The sequence below is a fragment of the Ranitomeya imitator genome, chromosome 1, assembly GCF_032444005.1.
Source record: "Ranitomeya imitator isolate aRanImi1 chromosome 1, aRanImi1.pri, whole genome shotgun sequence".
Classification (NCBI taxonomy): domain Eukaryota; kingdom Metazoa; phylum Chordata; class Amphibia; order Anura; family Dendrobatidae; genus Ranitomeya; species Ranitomeya imitator.
The window spans coordinates 387,735,648-387,756,853 of NC_091282.1; positions in this window are offsets into that span (position 1 = coordinate 387,735,648).

A 21,206-nucleotide genomic window follows, 5' to 3' on the forward strand; every position below is an offset into this window, starting at 1 on the left:
TTCCCTATTATCACAGACCCTCTCATCCCTTGGCATCACAGACTTGGCCCTATCCTGGATCTCATCATACCTAACAGACCGGACATTCAGCGTCTCCCACTCACACACCACCTCCTCACCTCGCCCCCTATCTGTCGGAGTCCCACAAGGTTCAGTCCTTGGGCCCTTGCTCTTCTCCATTTACACCTTTGGCCTGGGACAGCTCATAGAATCTCATGGCTTTCAGTATCACCTCTATGCTGATGACACACAGATCTACATCTCTGGACCAGATATCACCTCCCTACTAACAAGAATCCCTTAATGTCTGTCCACTATTTCATCCTTCTCTGCTAGATTTCTGAAACTTAACATGGACAAAACAGTATTCATCATATTTCCCCCATCTCACGCGACTCCCCCCACCCCCCAACGAACCTATCCATTACAGTGCATGGCTGCCCACTCGCCCCAGTCCCACAAGCTCGCTGTCTCTGGGTAATCCTTGACGCTGATCTCTCCTTCAAACCACATATCCAAGCCCTTTCCACTTCCTGCCGGCTTCAACTCAAAAATATTTCACAAATCCGTACATTCCTCAACCAAGAATCTGCAAAAACCCTAGTCCATGCCCTCATCATCTCTCGCCTTGACTACTGCAACCTCCTGCTCTGTGGCCTCCCCTCTAACACTCTCGCACCCCTCCAATCTATTCTAAACTCTGCTGCCCGACTAATCCACCTGTCCCCCGCTATTCCCGGGCCTCTCCCCTCTGTCAATCCCTTCACTGGCTCCCCATTGCCCAGAGACTCCACTACAAAACCCTAACCATGACGTACAAAGCCATCCACAACCTGTCTCCTCCATACATCTGTGACCTCATCTCCCGGTACTTACCTAAGCGCAACCTCCGATCCTCACAAGATCTCCTTCTCTACTCCCCTCTTATCTCCTCTTCCCACAATCGTATACAAGATTTCTCTCGCGTATCACCCCTACTCTGGAACCCTCTACCACAACATACCAGACTCTCGCCTACCATCGAAATCTTCAAAAAGAACCTGAAGACCCACCTCTTCCGACTAGCCTACAACCTGCAGTAACCACCGAGCGACCAAACCGCTGCATGACCAGCTCTATCCTCACCTACTGTATCCTCACCCATCCCTTGTAGATTGTGAGCCCTCGAAGGCAAGGTCCTCACTCCTCCTGTACCAGTTATGACTTATATTGTTTAAGATTATTGTACTTGTTTTTATTATGTATACCCCTCCTCACATGTAAAGCGCCATGGAATAAATGGCGCTATAACAATAAATAATAATAATAATAATAATAATAATAATGATAAGTACATGTATGGCGTCACAATCACGGGGGCTGACGCTGAGCACCATCGTGATCAAGTGTGGATGTCAGCTCTATGACACCCTGCAGAAACGCCCACAATCAGTGCTAAAAAAACAGTAAGCTACTTACCGGTAGCAGCATTTTTCGGAGGCCCATGACAGCACCACGAGAGAGGGGATCCGCCCATTAGGAACAGGAAACCTACAAATACAAAAAGGCGGCACCTCTCCCACTTATCAGTTGTATTACAGAGCCTGAGAGGACTACCGCGGTTAATGACAAGTATACACAAATAATATATACAATCAAATACAATATCTTTAATTAAGTAAACAATCCAGATATCACATGAGAAATTTTTTTTTTAATTTTTTTTTTTTTTTAACATTTTAAGGAAGTGCAACCCCCACGTGAATAAGGAGGGAACTAAGGGTGCTGTCATTGGCCTCCGAAAAATGCTGCTACCGGTAAGTAGCTTAATGCTTTATTCGGACTCCCATGACAGCACCACGAGAGATTTACAGAGATGTAAGCCACCTTAGGGAGGGACTATAGCCTGCAGCACCCTTAACCCGAAGGTGAGATCTGAGGAGAACCCCAAGTCCAACGATATTGCTTGAAAAAGGTGGAAGGGGATGACCATGTGGCCACCTTACATATCTGGTTGATTGACACTCCAGACCTTTCCACCCAGGATGATGCCATGGCTCGGGTGGAATGCGCTCTCAGATTCTGCGGAGCCGGACCCCCACCTGCTGTGTAAGCCAGAGAGATAGCCCTTTCCTAGGACCTTGGAAGGATAAGAATAGCGAATTATCTTTTTTCCAGTCATTAGTAACAGATATATTGTAGAAGACATCTCCTAACATCTAATGTATGGAGTTCTTTTTCTTTAGGGTTAGAAGGATTAGGGATAAAAGATGGTAGAACTATCTCCTGTGACCTATGAAATTGGGATGCTACTTTTGGTAAGTAAGCTCGGTCCGGCCTGAGAATCAACCTATTCTGTAGGAATTCTGTATTCGTGTGAAGTCTGGAGAGTGCCTGGATGTCTCCTATTCTGCGAGCCGATGTTATAGCTACCAGAAAAGCTGTTTTAAGGGACAACATTTTGATAGAGGCTTCATGTATGGGCTCAAAGGGGTCTTTCATTAGATATGAAAGGACTAGATTTAGGTCCCACAGTACCGCCTTGTTTTTAAGCAAAGGCCTAGCTTTACCGACTGTCTTAATGAACCTCGACACCCAATAGTTATTGGCAATATTACAAGAGAACAGGGCACCAAGGGCTGATACCTGCACTCTCAGTGTACTTGCAGAAAGATTTAATTCTAACCCCCTCTGCAGAAATTCTAATATTTGGCGTATCGGTACCCCTTTTTTATGTTAAAATCTGAGAAGGCCAAGAACTTTCTCCAGGTTCTAGGAGTAGATTTTTGTTGTTATCTGTTTTCTACTTTTTAGAAGGGTATCTACCAAATTCAGGCAGAAGCCCTTGTCTTTTAATAATGACCGCTAACACTCCAAGCCGTTAAATGGAGTCCCTTCACTTGGGACTGGCATATCGATGGATGGCATATCGATCCCTGGAAAAGCAAATTCGGAATATCTGGTAATACCCAGGGATCACCTACCGACATTGTCCTGAGCCATGCAAACCAGGTTCTCCTGGCCCAGAAAGGAGCAATCAGGATGATCTTCGCATGATATTCCCCGATTTTCCTCACTACTAGAGGTAACAGGTTCAATGGTGGCAAGGCGTAAGCCAAAGGAAAATCCCATTTTATTAGGAAAGCATCCACCGCCAGAGGATCCTCCCTGGGATTCAAAGAACAAAATCTTTTTACTTTTTTGTTGTCTCTTGTGGCAAATAGGTCCACCACTGGTTGACCCCATCAGCGGACAATCTGATTGAAGACGTCTCCATTCATAGACCATTCCCCTTGTCTTAGTATATTGCGGCTGAGAAAGTCTGCTTTTACGTTTTATTTCCCCCTGATGTGAAGAGCAGTCAAAAATTGAAAATGTGTCTCTGCTGTTTGGAATAGGCGATCTGTGACCTTCATGAGAGCCTTGGAACGTGTTCCACCTTGATGATTTATATAGGCCACTGCCACCTGGTTGTCCGAGAGGATCCTGATGTGGTGTCCCAGCAGATATATGAGGAGTTTTTTAACTGTTTACTCAAATCGCCATTAATTCCCTCTGGTTGGATGAAGACGTCGTGTGTGGTTCCCACTGTCCCTGAACCACAATGTCCCCCATGTGGGCCCCCCACCCTGAGGGGCTGGCATCCGTAGTTATCACCCAGGTTATATCTGTTATCGAGGGAACCCCTGCCAATAAATTATCTCTATCTAGCCACCACCTTAGAGATTCAAGATTTACCTGCCTCAAGGTTATTTTTTCCCATAAGGCTCCCTTCAAGACTTTGTCATTAATCACAACATCTTTCTGTAGGGTTTTAGTATGAAATTGAGCCCATCTGACCGCTGGTATGCATGATGTGAGGGACCCTAGCAGGTACATAGCCTGTCAAAGGGTCAACGAGGGTATATTTATTGCCCTTAATACCTGGCGCTGAATTTCATCTAATTTCTCAATAGGGAAAAGGCACTTGTGTAGCTGAATCTAATAATCCTAAAAACTTCTGAATTTTTAGGGGCTGCAACCGAGATTTCTCAATTATTCAACCCAGGTGTTCCAATTTAACTCTAGCTGTTTCTAATTGAGACAAACAGTGATCCATCGAATTCCCTGCTATGGGGAAATCATCAAGGTAGGGAACAATAAGAATATTAGATTCCCGTGAACGTGCCATAACCTCCGCAATAATTTTTGTAAATACTCTATGGGCAGAAGTTATACCAAAGGGAAGTGCCCTGTACTGAAAATGATGAACTACTCCCCCCATTAATACTGCTACCCTTAGGAATTGTTGAAAATCTGCATGAATGGGCACATGATAATATGCATCTTTTAAATCCACTACTACCATGAAACAATCTTTAAACAGCATTTTTATTGTTGTATTGATAGATTCCATCTTGAAGGTATGTTTAACCAGGTAACTATTAAGGTGTTTAAGATTTATGAAGGTCCTATAAGTCTTATCAGGTTTCTGAATAAGAAACAGAGGAGAATAAAACCCCTTTCCTCTATCAGATTTTGGGACTTCTATAAGGATATTTTTAGAACAAAGAGACAACACCTTCCTCTAAAGCCAACTGTTCAAGGGGAGAATAGCGTAAAGGAGTCAATTTAAAACTATCCCGTGGGGTACGAATAAACTCAAGTGCGAAACCCTGAGATATAGTGTTTTGAACCCAAACACTATTTGTGATCTTTGACCATTCTGAACAGAAATGTAACAGTCATCAAGTCCCCACCGGGATTGCTAGTCATTTGTCTTCCTTCTTCCTTTCTTTGAGAAACGACAGAACATAAATCCTGTACCTCTTCTACGCCCATCATCCCATCTAGACTAGGCACGCCTCCTTCCCCGGGCAAATCTCTTATGAAATGGATGATGGTAGGATCCAAACAAATTAGGAAACTTTTTGTCATCTCCCGCTTTTTCTAGGAGTTCGTCCAAGGTGGGACCAAACAAATATTCTCCTTTACAAGGAATGGCACAGAGCTTTGACCTTGTCTGTGTATCCCCTGGACAGCATTTCAACCACAAGGCTCTTCTGGCTGCATTAGAGAGTCCTGCCTCTCTAGCAGCCATTTTAACAGAGGCAATGGAAGCGACAAGAAGGCAGCCGCCTCCTGAGTCACTGGTAAAGCACTTAGAATAGACTGTCTAGAGGCCCCCCTCCTTCAACTGGGTCTCTAATTGGTCCAGCCAAACCATCATTGACCTGGATGTACATATTGATGCCACCGCAGGTCTTAAGGAACCGGCCGTCATTTCCCAGGTACCCCTCAGAAATGTGTCTGCCTTTCAGTCAAGGGGGTCCTTAAGGGTTCCTATATTCTCAAAAGGAAGAGAAGCTCGCTTCGCCACTTTGGCTGCTGTCGCATCTAAATTTAGGAGTCTTCTCCTAATTGCTAACTGCCGGGTCATCAAACAGATATCTGCGCTTTTGTGCTGGAGGCAAGGAACCTTTTTTCTCAGGTTTTTTCCACTCCCTATTAATAAGTTCTTGGATCTTTTCATTTAGCGGAAAAACGCTAAGCTTTTTTTTTTTGCTCCAGTCAACTAAACATCATTTCCTCTTTGAATAATTGAGGCTTGGGCTCTGCTATGCCCATTGTCCGTCTGACCGCTTTTACCAACTTATCTATCCTTTCAAGGGGTAGACAAAAGCGGGCGGTGTCTTCCTCCGAGGACGAGGACAATGCATCTGAATTGGAGGAAATTTCTTCTATATTCTCATCCACAAAAGAGTCAGATCAGAGGAGCTTTGTATTTAGAGCTTCCTGCTTTGGATAAGGACTTAAAGGGACTCTGTCACCTGAATTTGGCGGGACTGGTTTTGGGTCATATGGGCGGAGTTTTTGGGTGTTTGATTCACCCTTTCCTTACCCGCTGGCTGCAATATTGGATTGAAGTTCATTCTCTGTCCTCCATAGTACACGCCTGCGCAAAGCAATCTTGCCTTGTGCAGGTGTGTACTATGGAGGACAGAGAATGAACTTCAATCCAATATTGCAGCCAGCATGCAGCCAGCGGGTAAGGAAAGGGTGAAACGAACACCCGAAAACTCCGCCCATATGACCCAAAACCAGTCCCGCCAAATTCAGGTGACAGGTTCCCTTTAATGGAATGTTTGACTTCCGTCCTGACCATCTCTTTTAGACTTGCTGCCACACTAAGGGATTCTTCCGCTACTTGAGGGGGCAAGTAAGGCAATCTAGTCTCCGCAGATCTAATGCCCTCACCCCCTCCTGAGACCTCACCATCTGCTGGATACAGGGGCCACGTAGCTTTTTAGGGCAGTTATCAGGTAAGGGAACCCCGCAGATGGCACACTCTATGTTTCACCTTACCAATGCATTTCTTCCCCTACAATAAAGAATATGAGGGGAATCACGTCACTGGGTGAACATTCTCTAAGATCACTTACCAGTGTCTGCCCCACAAAAAAGGAAATAACGGAATATGAGGGGGATATGAGGGGGATTCTTCCTGGCTGATGCTCCAGACCCTTGTCTGGAGGAGCTTTTGCAGCCAGAATCATCACTCCTGACACCTTTGGGCTTCTGACAAACCTCGTCCAGCAGCTGAGGCTGCTGTACACGATCGCTCTCCATACCTCAAGGTTTTGAGGCCAGAAGCAAGGGACCCAGCTCCGGAATCTGCTTATAACCCCTCCTCTGGTCAGCATCCACGCCAAGTGCTCCCCCCTGATTTGTTGTCCCTCCCTCTAGGTGCAGGAAATTGGTGGGGGGACTAATCGGGCGGCGTGCAAAATCCCGGTGGGCGCCGCCATCTTGGAGCCACCGCGCATGCGCGGAATCCCACGACCCAGAAGTAGACGCCAGCTCCGCCCCAGATGTCACCCTGGCCTGCAGCGCTTCCTGTCAGCGCTGAGAGCTGCGTGGGATGCCCGGTGAACCAGTGATACCCCAGGTGGCGCCACCACAATGCTGTCGCACGGACCCAGCCCGCACTCAAGCCTGCCCGAAAAGGAGGGACACCAGGGGAATACTCAATCGCGCTGGCTCCTTGGAGACAGAACACCACCGGTGACTGCTTCCTGCTGTAACGTCACCACCGTGCAGTCCTGCCAGGACCACCATGATGTCTTCCAGGAACTCTGCACTGGCCAAAGTAGGAGACCCCCCAGCTGCCTGAATCGGCCGGCCTGGGATCCTTGAGCAAATTCTGTAGGATCCAGTCCCTTTAGGAACAGGAAAGCAACTCATACGTGGGAGAGGTGCCGCCCTTTTGTATCTGTAGGTTCCCTGTTCTTCATGGGAGGATCCCTTCTCTCGTGGTGCTGTCATGGGAGTCCGAATAAATACCCCAATAAAGAGCAAAAAAAAGTATATTAATCCAATAAATTCATTTATGTAAAAAAAAAAAAAAATTAAAAAGCACACATACTGCATTTGGCATTGCAGCTTCTGGAAATACCGGCTCTATGAAACTGTCCCACTAGTTATCTTTATCATGCCAAACAAATAGATAAATGTATATAATTGTACTGCTGAAAAAGTCATCTTGTCCAGCAAAAAAACAAGCTGCCATAGAGCTCCATCAGTGGAGAAAAAAAAAAAAAAAAAAAAAAAAAAGAAGGTTAGGCCAAAACATATAAAAACCTATATAAAAATGTGATTTCTCTGTAATAAAACTGACCCGAAGAATAAAGCTGCCTTATCAATTTTACCACACATGGAAAGGTGTATATATTAAAAAAAACAAACAAACAAAAAAAACACACAATTCCTGAATTTCTGGGTTATTATTCTACTTCCCAAAAATCGAAATAGATCAAGAAATGTCATGTGCCCAAAAATGGTACCAATAAAAACGTCATCTCGTCCTGCAAAAAACAAGGTCTCAAATAACTCCGTGGGCCGAAAAAATTATAGCTGTCTAAATATAGGGATGCAAAAACAAATTTTTGCAATAATGGGAACTTTTCAGAATATTTTCCCACGCTTGAGTTCATATGAGGAAATCCAGCAGAGGGCGCATCACCACGACTGAAGGTAACTACAGGTCATTGACCTACATTCCATTCATTCCCCGGGGTTTTACAGGCAGGAGCACAGCTGCATTAGCAGGCTTCTGCTTGTAAAATTAGTTAACCCCTTCAGATGGATTTACATCGTTGGATGTGACAGAACGATGGAAGGTATGGGATATTGTTTTTTTATTTTACCTTTTTTACAGAACGAGGGTTTTCAGGTGGATTACCAGTATAATAAAATATTACAGAAACCTGTGTATTTATTTCATTAAAAGACTTCAGAATGTGTGTGTGTGTGTTTTTTAACCATTTCATACTATTGGATTATTAATGGATAGGTGTCATAATTGACGCCTCCCCATTATTAATCTGGCTTGATGTCACCTTACAATAACAAGGTGACATTAACTCTTCATTACCCCATATCCCACCGCTACACGGGAATGGGAAGAGAGTGGCCAAGTGCCAGAATAGACGCATCTTCCAGATGTACCTTTTCTGGGGTGGCTGGGGGCAGATGTTTTTAGCCGGGGGGGGGGGGAGCCCCAATAGCCATGGACCCTTTCCAGGCTATTAATATCTGCCCTCAGTCACTGGCTTTACCATTCTGGCGGAGAAAATTGCGTGGGAGCCCACACCAATTTTTTCCGCGATTTAACCCTTTAAATTAATAGCTAGTGCACCCAAATTTTGCACATACACACTACTAACATTAGTAGTGTGGAATATGCAAAAAAAAAAAAAAAAAAAGAAAGGGATATGAATTGGTTTACTGTATGTAAACCATGTCTCATATCATGTCGGGTTTTGAAAGGAGACAGCAAAAGCCAGCAATTGAATTACCGGCTTTTAAGCTATCTAGCGCTGTATGAAATATTAACACACATATATATATACACATACATTATATATATATATATATATATATATACACACACATACATACACACATACCTATACTATGTATAGACATTTATTTTAGCTATTGTATTCTAACCGGTCACTGTGATTTTACTGTACACCAAACTGAATTGCCAGCTTTTCGCTAGAACACCGCTGCGTATTTCTAGCAAGTCACACTGTTGGTCCGTGTGTAATCCGTATTTTTCTGGCCCCCATAGAATTTCATTGGCTTATTTTTTGCGCAGTATGGTGACAAACACAGCATGCTGCGTTTTTCTACGGCCGTAGAAGACCGTATAATACAGATCAGTAAAATACGGCTGATAGAAGCTGGGGCATAGAGAAGCATTGTACCGTATGCAATCCGTATTTTCAGCACCTCTCTTACGTCCGTAAAACACGCTAGTATGAGGCCGGCCTTAGAATGAAATCTCTCTCTGTGGAGGTGTAGTGGTCCTCCTGTGATTAAAAACACCTGTGGCTAAAAGGCAGAGTGCTCAGTCAGAAGGCTTCTCAATTTTTCATATGTAATATGGTGTTCCTTCCCTTCTGTGCCTCAAAAGTAGTTGTCGACCACATATGGGGTATAGGTGTACTCAGATGAAATTGCACAACACATTTTGGGGTCCATTTTCTCCTGTTACCCTTGTGAAAATAAAAAAAAAAAAATATTACCAGAAAAATGTATATTTTTTTTATTTTCATGGCTCAGCCTTGTAAATTTCTGTGAAGCATGATACATCGAGAGGGGTCTAGTTTCCAAAATGGTGTTACTTGTGGGGTTTTTCCACTGTTTAGGCACATCAGGGCTTACCAAACATGACATGATGTCCGCTAATTATGCCAGCAAATTTACATTGCAAAAGTCAAATGACGCCCCTTCCTTTCTGAGCTTTGACATGCGCCAAAACAGTGGTTTTCCCTCACCTGAGAAAATGCGTAATAGATTGTTTTGGACCATTTTCCCTTGTTATCCTTGTGAAAGTAAAAAATTATATCTTCCTAGCAAAAAAAAAATATATACATTTTTTTTTTTATTTATTTATTTTTTTTAATTGTGCTTATGTAAAATAAACTTGTGGGAAATTTAAGTTGTTAACCATTTTCTGTGAAATGACTGTTTTAAGTGTATAAAAAATAAATTTAAAGATTGCAAAATGTAAAAAAAAAAAAAAGTAGCCAAATATAGAATTTCAAAAATATATGCAAGTCATATCAAATAAATGTTATCGCCATCATGAAGTACAATATGTTTAGAGAAAACATTCTCAGAATCTGTGAGATCCATTGAAACGTTCCAGAGTTATTACCTCAAAGTTAGGCTGCCGTCACACTAGCAGTATTTGGTCTGTATTTTACCTCAGCACTTGTACGCCAAAACCAGGAGTGGGTGATAAATACAGAAGTGGTGCATATGTTTCTATTATACTTTTCCTCTGACTGTTCCACTCCTGGTTTTGACTTACAAATACTGATGTAAAATACTGACTAAATACTGATAGTGTGATGGCAGCCTTACACTGATCAGAATTGATTGTAATAATTGGCCTGGTCAGGAAGTTGAAAACAGGCTTCGGGGTGAAGAAGTTAATACCACCGGAACATAACAGAAAGAAAGCAAAAGTATGTGTGACAAGCATTCAATCTAGAAAAATGTTTCATTCCTTTTTGGTATTTTTATATGCCATAGAAAAGTACCAAAAAGCATGTAATACTGTAAAGTTGAGAAACTTTACCCAGGCAAATTTTTAAATGTTTTTTTTTTTGGAGTGTGTTAGATCACAGAAATGTATCCCAGAACACGTAATTCTGCAAGGCTGGTAAATTTAAGACTAACATATTTATACGCTTTTTTTTTTCAGTTTTATAGATCACAGGAAATGTCCCTCAGACCATGTAATAACGTGTGGATGAGGACTGTAATCCATCCAATCTTTAACGCTTTTTTGGAGTGTTAGATATCAGAAAAAAGTACCACAAAACACATAAGGGTATGTGCACACGCTGCGGATTTTGCTGCAGATCCGCAGCGTTTCCGCAGCTGCAGATCCGCAGCAGTTTCCCATGTGTTTACAGTACAATGTAAACCTATGGGAAACCAAATCCACAGTGCACATACTGCGGAAAAAACCACGGGGAAATGCTGCGGTTTATTTTCCGCAGCATGTCAATTCTTTGTGCGGATTCCGCTGCGGATTTACACCTGCTCCAATATAAATTTGCAGGTGAAAATCCAAAGAGGAAACCGCAAAAGAAACCGCGGTAAATCCACAGTAAAAACCGCAGCAGTTTTTCACTGTGGATTTAGTAAATCCGCTGCGGAAAATTGCGCAATGGGATCCGCAGCGTGTGCACTTAGCCTGAAACTATATGGGTAAGACATGTAACTCTTCTTTTCAGTTTTAAAGATCACAGGCAATGTACCCCAGACAACATAAGGGCTCGTTCACATGTCCTGATTTCAGTATCAGTGCTCGTGTGTACATTACGCTTAACATGTGTGGAAACTGTGTGCCCCATAAGAATAAACAAATAATCTGGAGCCTAAGAAAAGCCGGCACATTTTGTGCTGTTCTCAAGCGCCTGGTGCTGAAAACAACTCAAATCATTGTCCCCTGCTCTACCTGATATCAGGGGCCACTGTTGAAAGTTGTATTTAAAAGTAATAAAAAAAAAAAAAAACAACAAACAATATCCCTCACCTGTCCAAAGTTGAAGTAATCCAGAATGTCCCACTTTGTAATCCATCTGTACAACATTCACTCATCAGTATGAGCTAAATATCATGGGAGAATGAATCACTGCAGTGAGAGCGGGGCTCATGGTGAACTGCTGTGACTTCAAAGTCTCACAGTCCAGCACAGAACTCATTGATATCATTGCAGTTCAGGGACCTGGCTGGGAACGCAGCCTGAGTGACCAGTGGGAACCTCTCCAGTGTTTTTCAGGTTGAAAACTATTTATTGCAGACATGGATTACAGTGTGGGACAGGACATCAGACAGGTGTGATGATTTTTTTTTTTTTACAGGAGACTATGGCTTCAATGGAATGAGTGTTAGGTGTGCACCACTTGATTGTTAAAAGTAAAACTTTATTTCAAATAAAGGACTTTAATCTGGCTGTGTTTTTATTTCCAACATGACTATAGGATTGGTAATGGATAGGCATGTTATAGATGCTTCTCCTTTACTAAACCATGGAATTGATGTCCCCAGTAGTGTTGAGCATTCTGATACTGCAATATCGGGTATCGGCCAATATTCGCTATATCGGAGTTCCGATACTGTGTTCCAATACTTTTACAATATCGAATACCGGAATCGGAAGTTCCCATAATGCAATGAGCCAGTTTTTTTCTATTCAGCCAATGAGGATCCTAAGAAGTGTGGGCACATCCTGTTAGGCATGTTAGCCATGTTAAATAATGGCATTGTTGTGATTGGCTGCTCAAATGATGTCATGATGGAGTGAGTGTGGGTGGTGCGTGGGCCGAGACTGCGTGTGTGTGTGCGGGCGGGGTCTGTATGGGCCTCTTGGGGGGGGTCTGTGGGGGCCTGACGGGTGTCTTTGTTTCTGTGTGCAGGCATCAACCGATGGGACTACAAGTCCCATTGGGCTATGCCTGCTACAATGACAGCGATTGACACGTTAGCCAATGATGGGACAGTAGTAGTCCAATCATCCGGCTAATGTGTTGAATGTAAAAAACAAAAATACATACTACATACTACATACATACACAGTACATATAACAGAGTACATACTCACCATCACTTGTCACTGTTCCCCGAAGCCAGTGTCATCTGTAAAAAATATTAAAACAACCAACCTATATACTCCCTGATCCGCAGAAATCCACGACGATCTCCCATGGAGAACAGCAGCATCAGCTGATGTGACCGCTCTCTAGGGGCTCCAGGAATACAATGACGGGAGGAAGGTATCCTTCCGCACTGTAAAAAAAAAAAAAAAAAAATAGTCCATAGTCTCAATTTTGGCACTGCTGTGTGAGAAAGTTCCCACACAGCTTTTGCCATAAAGTGAGACCAGTGAACTAAAGTAACCTCTCAGTGATGCACTGCAGGAGCCATTGTTTCCTGTCAGTGTGTCACTGAGGGTCCTATAGAGCAGTGACATCACCCGATGTCACTGTTCTATAGGTGAAATCATCATGGGGCACTCGTTATTAATTGGACTGCATCAGACAGGGAGTATACGGTTTATTATTTTACGTTTTTTGCAGGCACTGAAGTATGGCAAGTATGGTGAAAATAAGAATAATAAAAAAAAAAATTTTTTCTGGCTGTATCTTTTTTTTGTTTTTAACCTTTTCACTATTCTAGGATTAATAATGGATAGGTGTCTTACCTTACCTTACAATAGCAAGATGACATTAACCCCTTATTATCCCAGACAGCTGCGGGCTGATATTCATAGCCTGGGAGGGGTCATGGGTATTAACCCCTTCCCAGGCTACAAATATTGGCCCCCGGCCGTCGGCTTTCCCCTTCTGGTGCAGAAAATTGCATCATTTTTTTTTTCTTTATGTTTATTAATCAACATCGGCCTATCTGTGGATATATCTATCCATAGATATATCTATAGATACATAGATGTTTCTATCCATATCTATCTGGCTAATTTCACACATCAGGTTTTTGCTGTCAGGCACAATCCAAAAAAAAAACGATCCTTTTTTTTTTTTTTTTTAATCTGCTGGATCCGTTTGTTCTCAGAGTTGTATTAGCACCGGATTGCGCCTGATGGCCACACGTTTCATCCGTTTTTTTCCGGATCCGTCAAAAAAAGCTGTTTCCGCCGGACGGAAAACACATACAGAGAACAGTTTTTCTGTCCGGTGAAAAAACGCACAGCGACGGATCCGGCGAAAAACGTATGAAACTGGAGATGTGAAATGAAGAATACGGCCTCCGAATCCATTTTTTTCATGCATGCTTCCATTCAAATCATGCACAGGCATTTAAATGGCCTGTCTCTCGAATCAGACATGTTTTTTGTAGTGGCAGATATTGAGACATTATATACAAGCATTTGTCATGATGACAGTATTAGAGCCACATAATTCTATCTTGAATCCAGTAATCTGGATGCGTATTTGAGAGAACTGGTATTGGACTTGTTGCGATTCATTCTCGCCCATAACTTCTTCACATTTAAGGATAGGTTCTATCTGCAGCCACGGGGGACCACGATGGGGGCGGCATGTGCGCCATCATATGCAAATCTGTTTTTAGGATTCTGGGAGAGAGGTTTGTTTTGCGGCGGCGTGCATGCCGTTCCCCAGATCCTTAGATGGTTCTGCTATATAGACGATATTCTGATTATATGGCAGGGTACTGTTGAGGATCTACATGAATTTGTGGTGGGTTTGAATCGCAACAACTACAACATCAGGTTAACTTATAATTTTCATCAGGAAACAGTGTCATTTCTGGATGTAGAGCTTAGGGTGCAGAGTGATGGTTCTAGTCACACATGTATCGGAAGGAAAAATCTGTAAATGCACTTTTGCATGCAACATCTGCACATTTAAATTCAATAATTAATGCAATTCCGATAGGTAATTTTCTCTGAGCTCGGAAAATCTGCACTTCAGATGAGTTATTCGAGAGACAGGCTGCGGACCTTGGGTGCAGATTCAAGGATCGTGGGTACAGTAGGCGGAGTATTAAGAGGGGGTATTTAAGAGCAAGAACATCTGAGAGAAGGGAACTTTTGGGCCCACAAAACAAGAATAAGACAAGTGATGTTGGGATACAGTTCATATCCACACTAAACCAACAGTGGGAGACTATGCGAAGAGTTCTAAAAAAAATTGGCTAATATTGATGACGGACTCCACTCTTTGTGGAACCTTTGATGACGGCCCGTAGAAGTCGTAACCTTAAAGACATGCTGGTTAAAAGCCACTATGTGGACTAAATCTCCATCTGTTTGGTAGTGAGAATAAGAGGATAGGCTTTTTTCCTTGTAAAAGTTGTTTAGCGTGCAAAAATCATGTTTGTGCCACGTCATTCACATCATTGGATGGCTAAAGAAATTTAATATCAATGAATTCATCACATGTACAACTACACGTTTATTATGCTAAATGTAGTTGCAATCTTGTATATATAGGATTGACAGCACGAGAATTACGTGTGATAACACGAGAACATGTCAGAGACATTTGGGCCGCCCGTGAAGTGGATGAGGTGGAGGGCCTAAAGTCGCTCCCCAGGCATTTTAAATTGGAACACAACTGTAATCCTGAGGACCTTAAAATATATGGGATTGATCGGATCCATATGGGAGTGAGGGGTGGAGATGCGGTGCGACTCCTAACACTGAGGGAATGTCGTTGGATCACAGTTCTGGATACGCTAACACCGGTGGGTTTAAATGAACAATTAAGTTTCTCCTCCTTTTTATGATTTATTTATCATATCAGTGAATATGGTCTAATATCTTTCCCTTTGGACCCCTGAAACACTTTGATATGACCAGGAGGGATGTTGCCATTGAAGAAAATAACTTTTTTACGTAGCATATTAAAAAAAAATGATATATATATATATATATATATATATATATATATATATATATATATATATATAGTCTTTGCACTTTAATATTTGCACGATAAAATATCGGAATGCTGTTTAGAATATAGATATATAATCATATTTTGCTAACTTAATTGATGGTGATTGTACCATATAGATTCACTAACGACTGTATATATTCTGGTTTATATGTGTTTGTTTACTATTTTCTATCTCTTGCACTGTATTCACATTTTAGGATGGTTATATGTCAATTTGTAATTTTTAAGTAGATTTGCTGCATAGTAATATGGTACATCTGTACTGGTCTATAGAACGGTGGTAGAATAGTTTATCTCTGCGTCCGTTTACATTTCGGCATGGAGGATCTCCCAGTGCACATGTACAAGTACAGCTGGCGTGTCCTCTTTGGCGCCTTTTCATGACGTATGCGGGTCAGTGACGTCATCCGGTAGATCTGGATGACCCGCATCACCATTTTGATGCTTGTGGATGACGCGACTTCCAGGTCTTGATTTCCGGGGACATGCACAGCTTATGGTGATCTTATACAGCTGTGCATGGGGTTTAAAAAAGGATGCAGGGACAGATCACACCATTACAGCCCCCTGACGAAGCCCACGCGAAACGCGTGTAGGGGCTACACGTGCGACGGACAGTGCTACTATGGGTAAGGATTATTGAATTCATGGGAATTTCAGTGGATACCATGTGTCGATATCCTTAATATTACAGCCTATTATATGTCATACTGACTTTACTATATGTGACATGGTTATCCTTGATATCCCCATTTAAATCTGGGTATACTTGAAGCACTGGCACTTTACTGGTAATAGTATATATTTTTTTCATTTTCCTTGCCTGGTTGCACTGACTTTTTGCATGTGACATGCTCCACCTGAGTCTTTGTCATGCTAAACTCTGTCTATGATATGATTGTCTTTCATATTGTTTTGGTGCTATATTTTGATTTTACCTTTTGGGTTTTGGTACTCTATTTTCTTCTTTTTTGTTTACAATGATGCTCAATACTGTATAATGGCCACACAGGGTTCCATGCTGTATAATGGCCACACATGATGCTCGATATTGCATAATGGCCCCCTCCCTCCCATCTTCTATGCATGGTTCATCTCCCCCTCCCATCCTGTATGCATGGCTCATCTCCCCCCTCCCATCCTGTATGCATGGCTCATCTCCCCCCTCCCATCCTGTATGCATGGCTCATCTCCCCCCTCCCATCCTGTATGCATGGCTCATCTCCCCCCTCCCATCCTGTATGCATGGCTCATCTCCCCCCTCCCATCCTGTATGCATGGCTCATCTCCCCCCTCCCATCCTGTATGCATGGCTCATCTCCCCCCTCCCATCTTGTATGCATGGCTCATCTCCCCCCTCCCATCTTGTATGCATGGCTCATCTCCCCCCTCCCATCTTGTATGCATGGCTCATCTCCCCCCTCCCATCTTGTATGCATGGCTCATCTCCCCCCTCCCATCTTGCAATGCATGGCTCGGCTCCCTGTCCTCGCCCCGTCCTCCTTGGCTGTCATACTCACCTTTCCCACACCACACAGAACATCCCTCCATCTCTGTCTCGGCGCAGCACTTTCTTCCTGCATGAGCGGTCATGTGGTACTGCTCATTAAGGTCATGAATATGCATCCATATTCATCACCTTAATGAGCGGTACCATGTGACCGCTCACACAGGACAAGCTGCCGGCGCTGAGACCAGGCATCGCTGGAGTAGGGCGAGTAGGACATCTTCAAGGAGGCAGGCGGGTGGCGGTCAGTTGGGAGGTGACCCCGGACTTTAATTAAAAAATAAAAGACAGGAAAAAAAAAAAAAAAAAACTTGCTCAGGTGCAGCCCCCCTCATCGTCCCGACCTAGGCGTGTGCCTCACACAGGCCTAGACAAGCACTTTCTCACTTCAATACGAAGTGTCAAAGAGCTGTTCAATGGGGTCAGTGTGCTTGTCCTCTTATAACCTCTGATGATGTCACACAGCCAACCAATCACAGTAATGCCACAACCAAGATGGCTACAGCATTACAATGACACACCCACAATCCCTGCATGCTTATTGACTGTAACAGGCGCCAAAAATGTGGGGAGAATTTTTTTTTTTTACATCGAGCACCACCCACTTCTTATCAAGTAACACGTAAATCCGGGCACCGTGATGCTCGAATGATAGAGTATCACCGAAAACATTCGCTCATCCGTACCAACGATCAATTAGTTGTCCGATATCAATAGGTTAGGGGTTAACATTACAATTTGCTACAAACCCTTGAAAAGCTGCAACACAAATGTTTGCATAAACTCTTAAAAAAAAAAAAAAAAAGTCGGTTTTAGTCCACGTTCATACATTCAGTATTTTACCTCAGTATTTGTAAGCCAAAACCAAGAGATAAACAGTCAAAGAAAAGAATAGAAATGTCACCACTTCTGTATTTATCACCCACTCCTGACTTACAAATACAGAGGTAAAAAGACTCAACAAATACTGAATGTGTGCACACGTGACCCAAAGTCATGTCCCTATGATAAATTTTGACCTTGCATGAACATTTCACATGGCTTGTCTATTTATTAAATTACTTATAAGAACATACAAGATCACTATCATCACTCTGTGTGCTGTCCTTGCAAATTGTTGTTTCTGCAATAACCAATACTTTCTAGGGAAAAAACATCCCTCGGTATGATGCTATATGGGCGTGTGAAGGTCAGTATGGTTCTAGTGCCTGAGAAGGGCAGGTGCAGGAGCCAAGGCCAATCTTTTTGGTGAAGATCATTTCACAAGCATCCCTGATCTTACACAATATTAAGTCAGATTAGCGTATGATCAAAGATTTAAAAAAAATCCTGCTAGACTGCCATTATTAAACTTTTTTTTTTTTTTTTATTAAGATATTTACCTGCCCTCTTTTCCCCTTCAAAAAGCAGTAAAAATGATGGTAAAAATCTGCATCAAAACATTACAAGTGAAAAAAAAAATGACTGCACCGGGTATATGAATAGGGTTTGAAAAAGAAAAAAAAAAAAAAAAAAAAAAAATCACATATTTTGTACAGAAACAAACCAATTCTAAAATTTGGGACCTAAATTACTGCATTTTGAAACATTCTAGGCTACATTCATACATCTGTGTAAAATGTGGCACTTGTATTACCATCTTTTAAAAACTGAAGGCAGTAATCTGAGCTATAAATTATCCATTGACTTTTAGCATGGATCCATTAAAAATTGACTTTTAACTTCAGGTTTAAAAATGCCCTTTATTTATTCACCCTTATTATATGGTTCTCCAAATATCTTAATGGACGAATTCGAGAAACAAAACGGTTGAGAATAGGACATGCTCTGAGTGTCCTGGACTGGAGATATGGAGTCATTTAAAAAAAAAAAAAAAACTGATTTGGGCATGGATAAAAGCAAACTGCACAAAGACACAAATAACAGATGTGTGAATGGAGGCACAATTATGTGTTGGGTTTTTTTTTAAGCCGTGTCTGGCGTGGCTCCAAAAGTCATGAGACATATAAAAGATGGTCTTAGATTTTCTGCTAGATCTAATTCCACATTTGGGTTAAAATAACTGCAAATACTTATATTTATGCCAATTGTAAAAAAAAAAAAAAAGTTAACATTTTAGGGCAAAAATGTTCCATTTGAGCTATGAAATGTAAAATTTGAAGTTGCCGAAAGGAATCTTACCTGCTACAGCCCATCCTTTCCTATCCAACTCCACAAGTGATCTAAAATTCAGTAGCACCATGCAGTTAAAAAATAAAGGTGTTTCCTTCTCCTGCATGTTAATTAATGAGACATTCAAATTCAATCACACTGTGTCTCACTTCAGGGCACACCCAGGAAAAAAAGGAAAGAGACAGGCTGTGCAAATCAATGGATTTTATTCACAGAAAATCTGCTTTTCTGTTCACTAAATAGGTAGAGGCAATTGCCTGGAATCATATAGAAGCATGGTGTTATGCAATATTTAGACATAAATGGGAAAACATTTTTACTTACATGATCTACAAAAGAAAAAAAAAAAAAAAAAAAATATATATATATATATATATATATGTAAATTATACACAGGTGCTTCTCACAAAATTAGATTATCATCAAAAAGTTAATTTATTTCAGTTCTTCACTACAAAAAGTGAATCTCATATATTCTATAGAGTCATTACAAACAGAGTGATCTATTTCAAGTGTTCATTTCTGTTAAGGTATGTACACACGCTGCGGATTTTGCTGCGAATCCACAGCAGATTGGCCCCTGCAGATTTGCAGCAGTTTTCCATGAGTTTACAGTACCATGTAAACCTATGGAAAACAAAATCCACAGTGCGCAGGCTGCGGAAAAAAACACGCTGAAACGCTGCGTTGTTTATTCGGCATCATGTCAATTCTTTGTGCGGATTCCGCAGCGGTTTACACCTGCTCCTCAATAGGAATACGCAAGTGGAAAACTGCAAGGTGGAATCCGCACAAAAACCGCTGTAAATCCGTGGTAATTCTGCAGTAAATCCGCAGTGCGGATTTCCTGCGGATTTACCAAAATCAGTGTGGAAAAATCCGCACACCTTTCCGCAATATGTGCACATACCTTAATGTTGATGATTATGGCTTACAGCCAATGAAAACCTAAAAGTCATTGTCTCAGTAAAGTAGAAATCTTCATAACGCCAGCTTGAAAATTATTTTAAAATCCCAAATGTTGGCCTAGTGAAATGTATGTTCAGTGAATGCACTCAATACTTGGTCGGGCTCCCTTTGCATCAATTACTGTATCAATGCAACGTGGCATGGAGGCGATCAGCTAGAGGCACTGCTGAGTTGTTATGGAAGCCCAGGTTGCTTTGATAACAACGTTCAGCTCATCTGCAATGTTGCTTCTAGTGTTTCTCATCTTCCTCTTGACAATACCCCATAGATTCTGCATAGGGTTAAAGTCAGACAAGTTTGCTGGCCAATCAAGCACAGTAATACTGTTGTTTTTAAACCAGGTATTGGTAGTGGTACTTTTAACAGTGCGGACAGGTGCCAAGTCCTGCTGGAAAATGAAATTTCCATCTCCAAAAAGCTTGTCAGCAGAGGAAAGCATGAAGTGCTCTAAAAATTTCCTAGTAGACCGCTGCATTGACTTGATAAAAGTCAGCGTAGCTTATGTCTTGATAAAACACAGTGGACTTTCACCAGCAGATGACAAGTCTACACAGTGGACTTTCACCAGCAGATGACAAGTCTCCCCAAACCATCACTGATTTTGGAACATTTATACTAGACTTCAAACAGCTTGTATTGTGGCCTCTCCACTCTTCCGCCAGACTTTAGGACCTTGATTTCCAAATGAAATGCAAAATTTGCTTTCATCTGAAAACAACACCTTGGACCACTGAGCAACAATCCAGTTCTTTTTTTCCTTGGCCCAGGTAAGAAGTTTCTGGTGTTGTCTATAGGTCATGAGTGGCTTGACCAAGGAATGCGACACTTGTAGCCCATGTCCTGGATACGTCTGTGTGTGGTGGCTCTTAAAGCAATGACTCCAGCAGCAATCCACTCGTAGTCAATCTCCCCCACATTTTTGAATGGCCTTTTCTTAACAATCCTTTCAAGGCTACGGTTATCCCGGTTGCTTGTGCACCTTTTTCTACCACACTTTTTCCGTGAACTCATCTATCCATTATTATAGATACAGCTCTCTGTGCACAGCCAGCTTCTTTAGCAATGACCTTTTG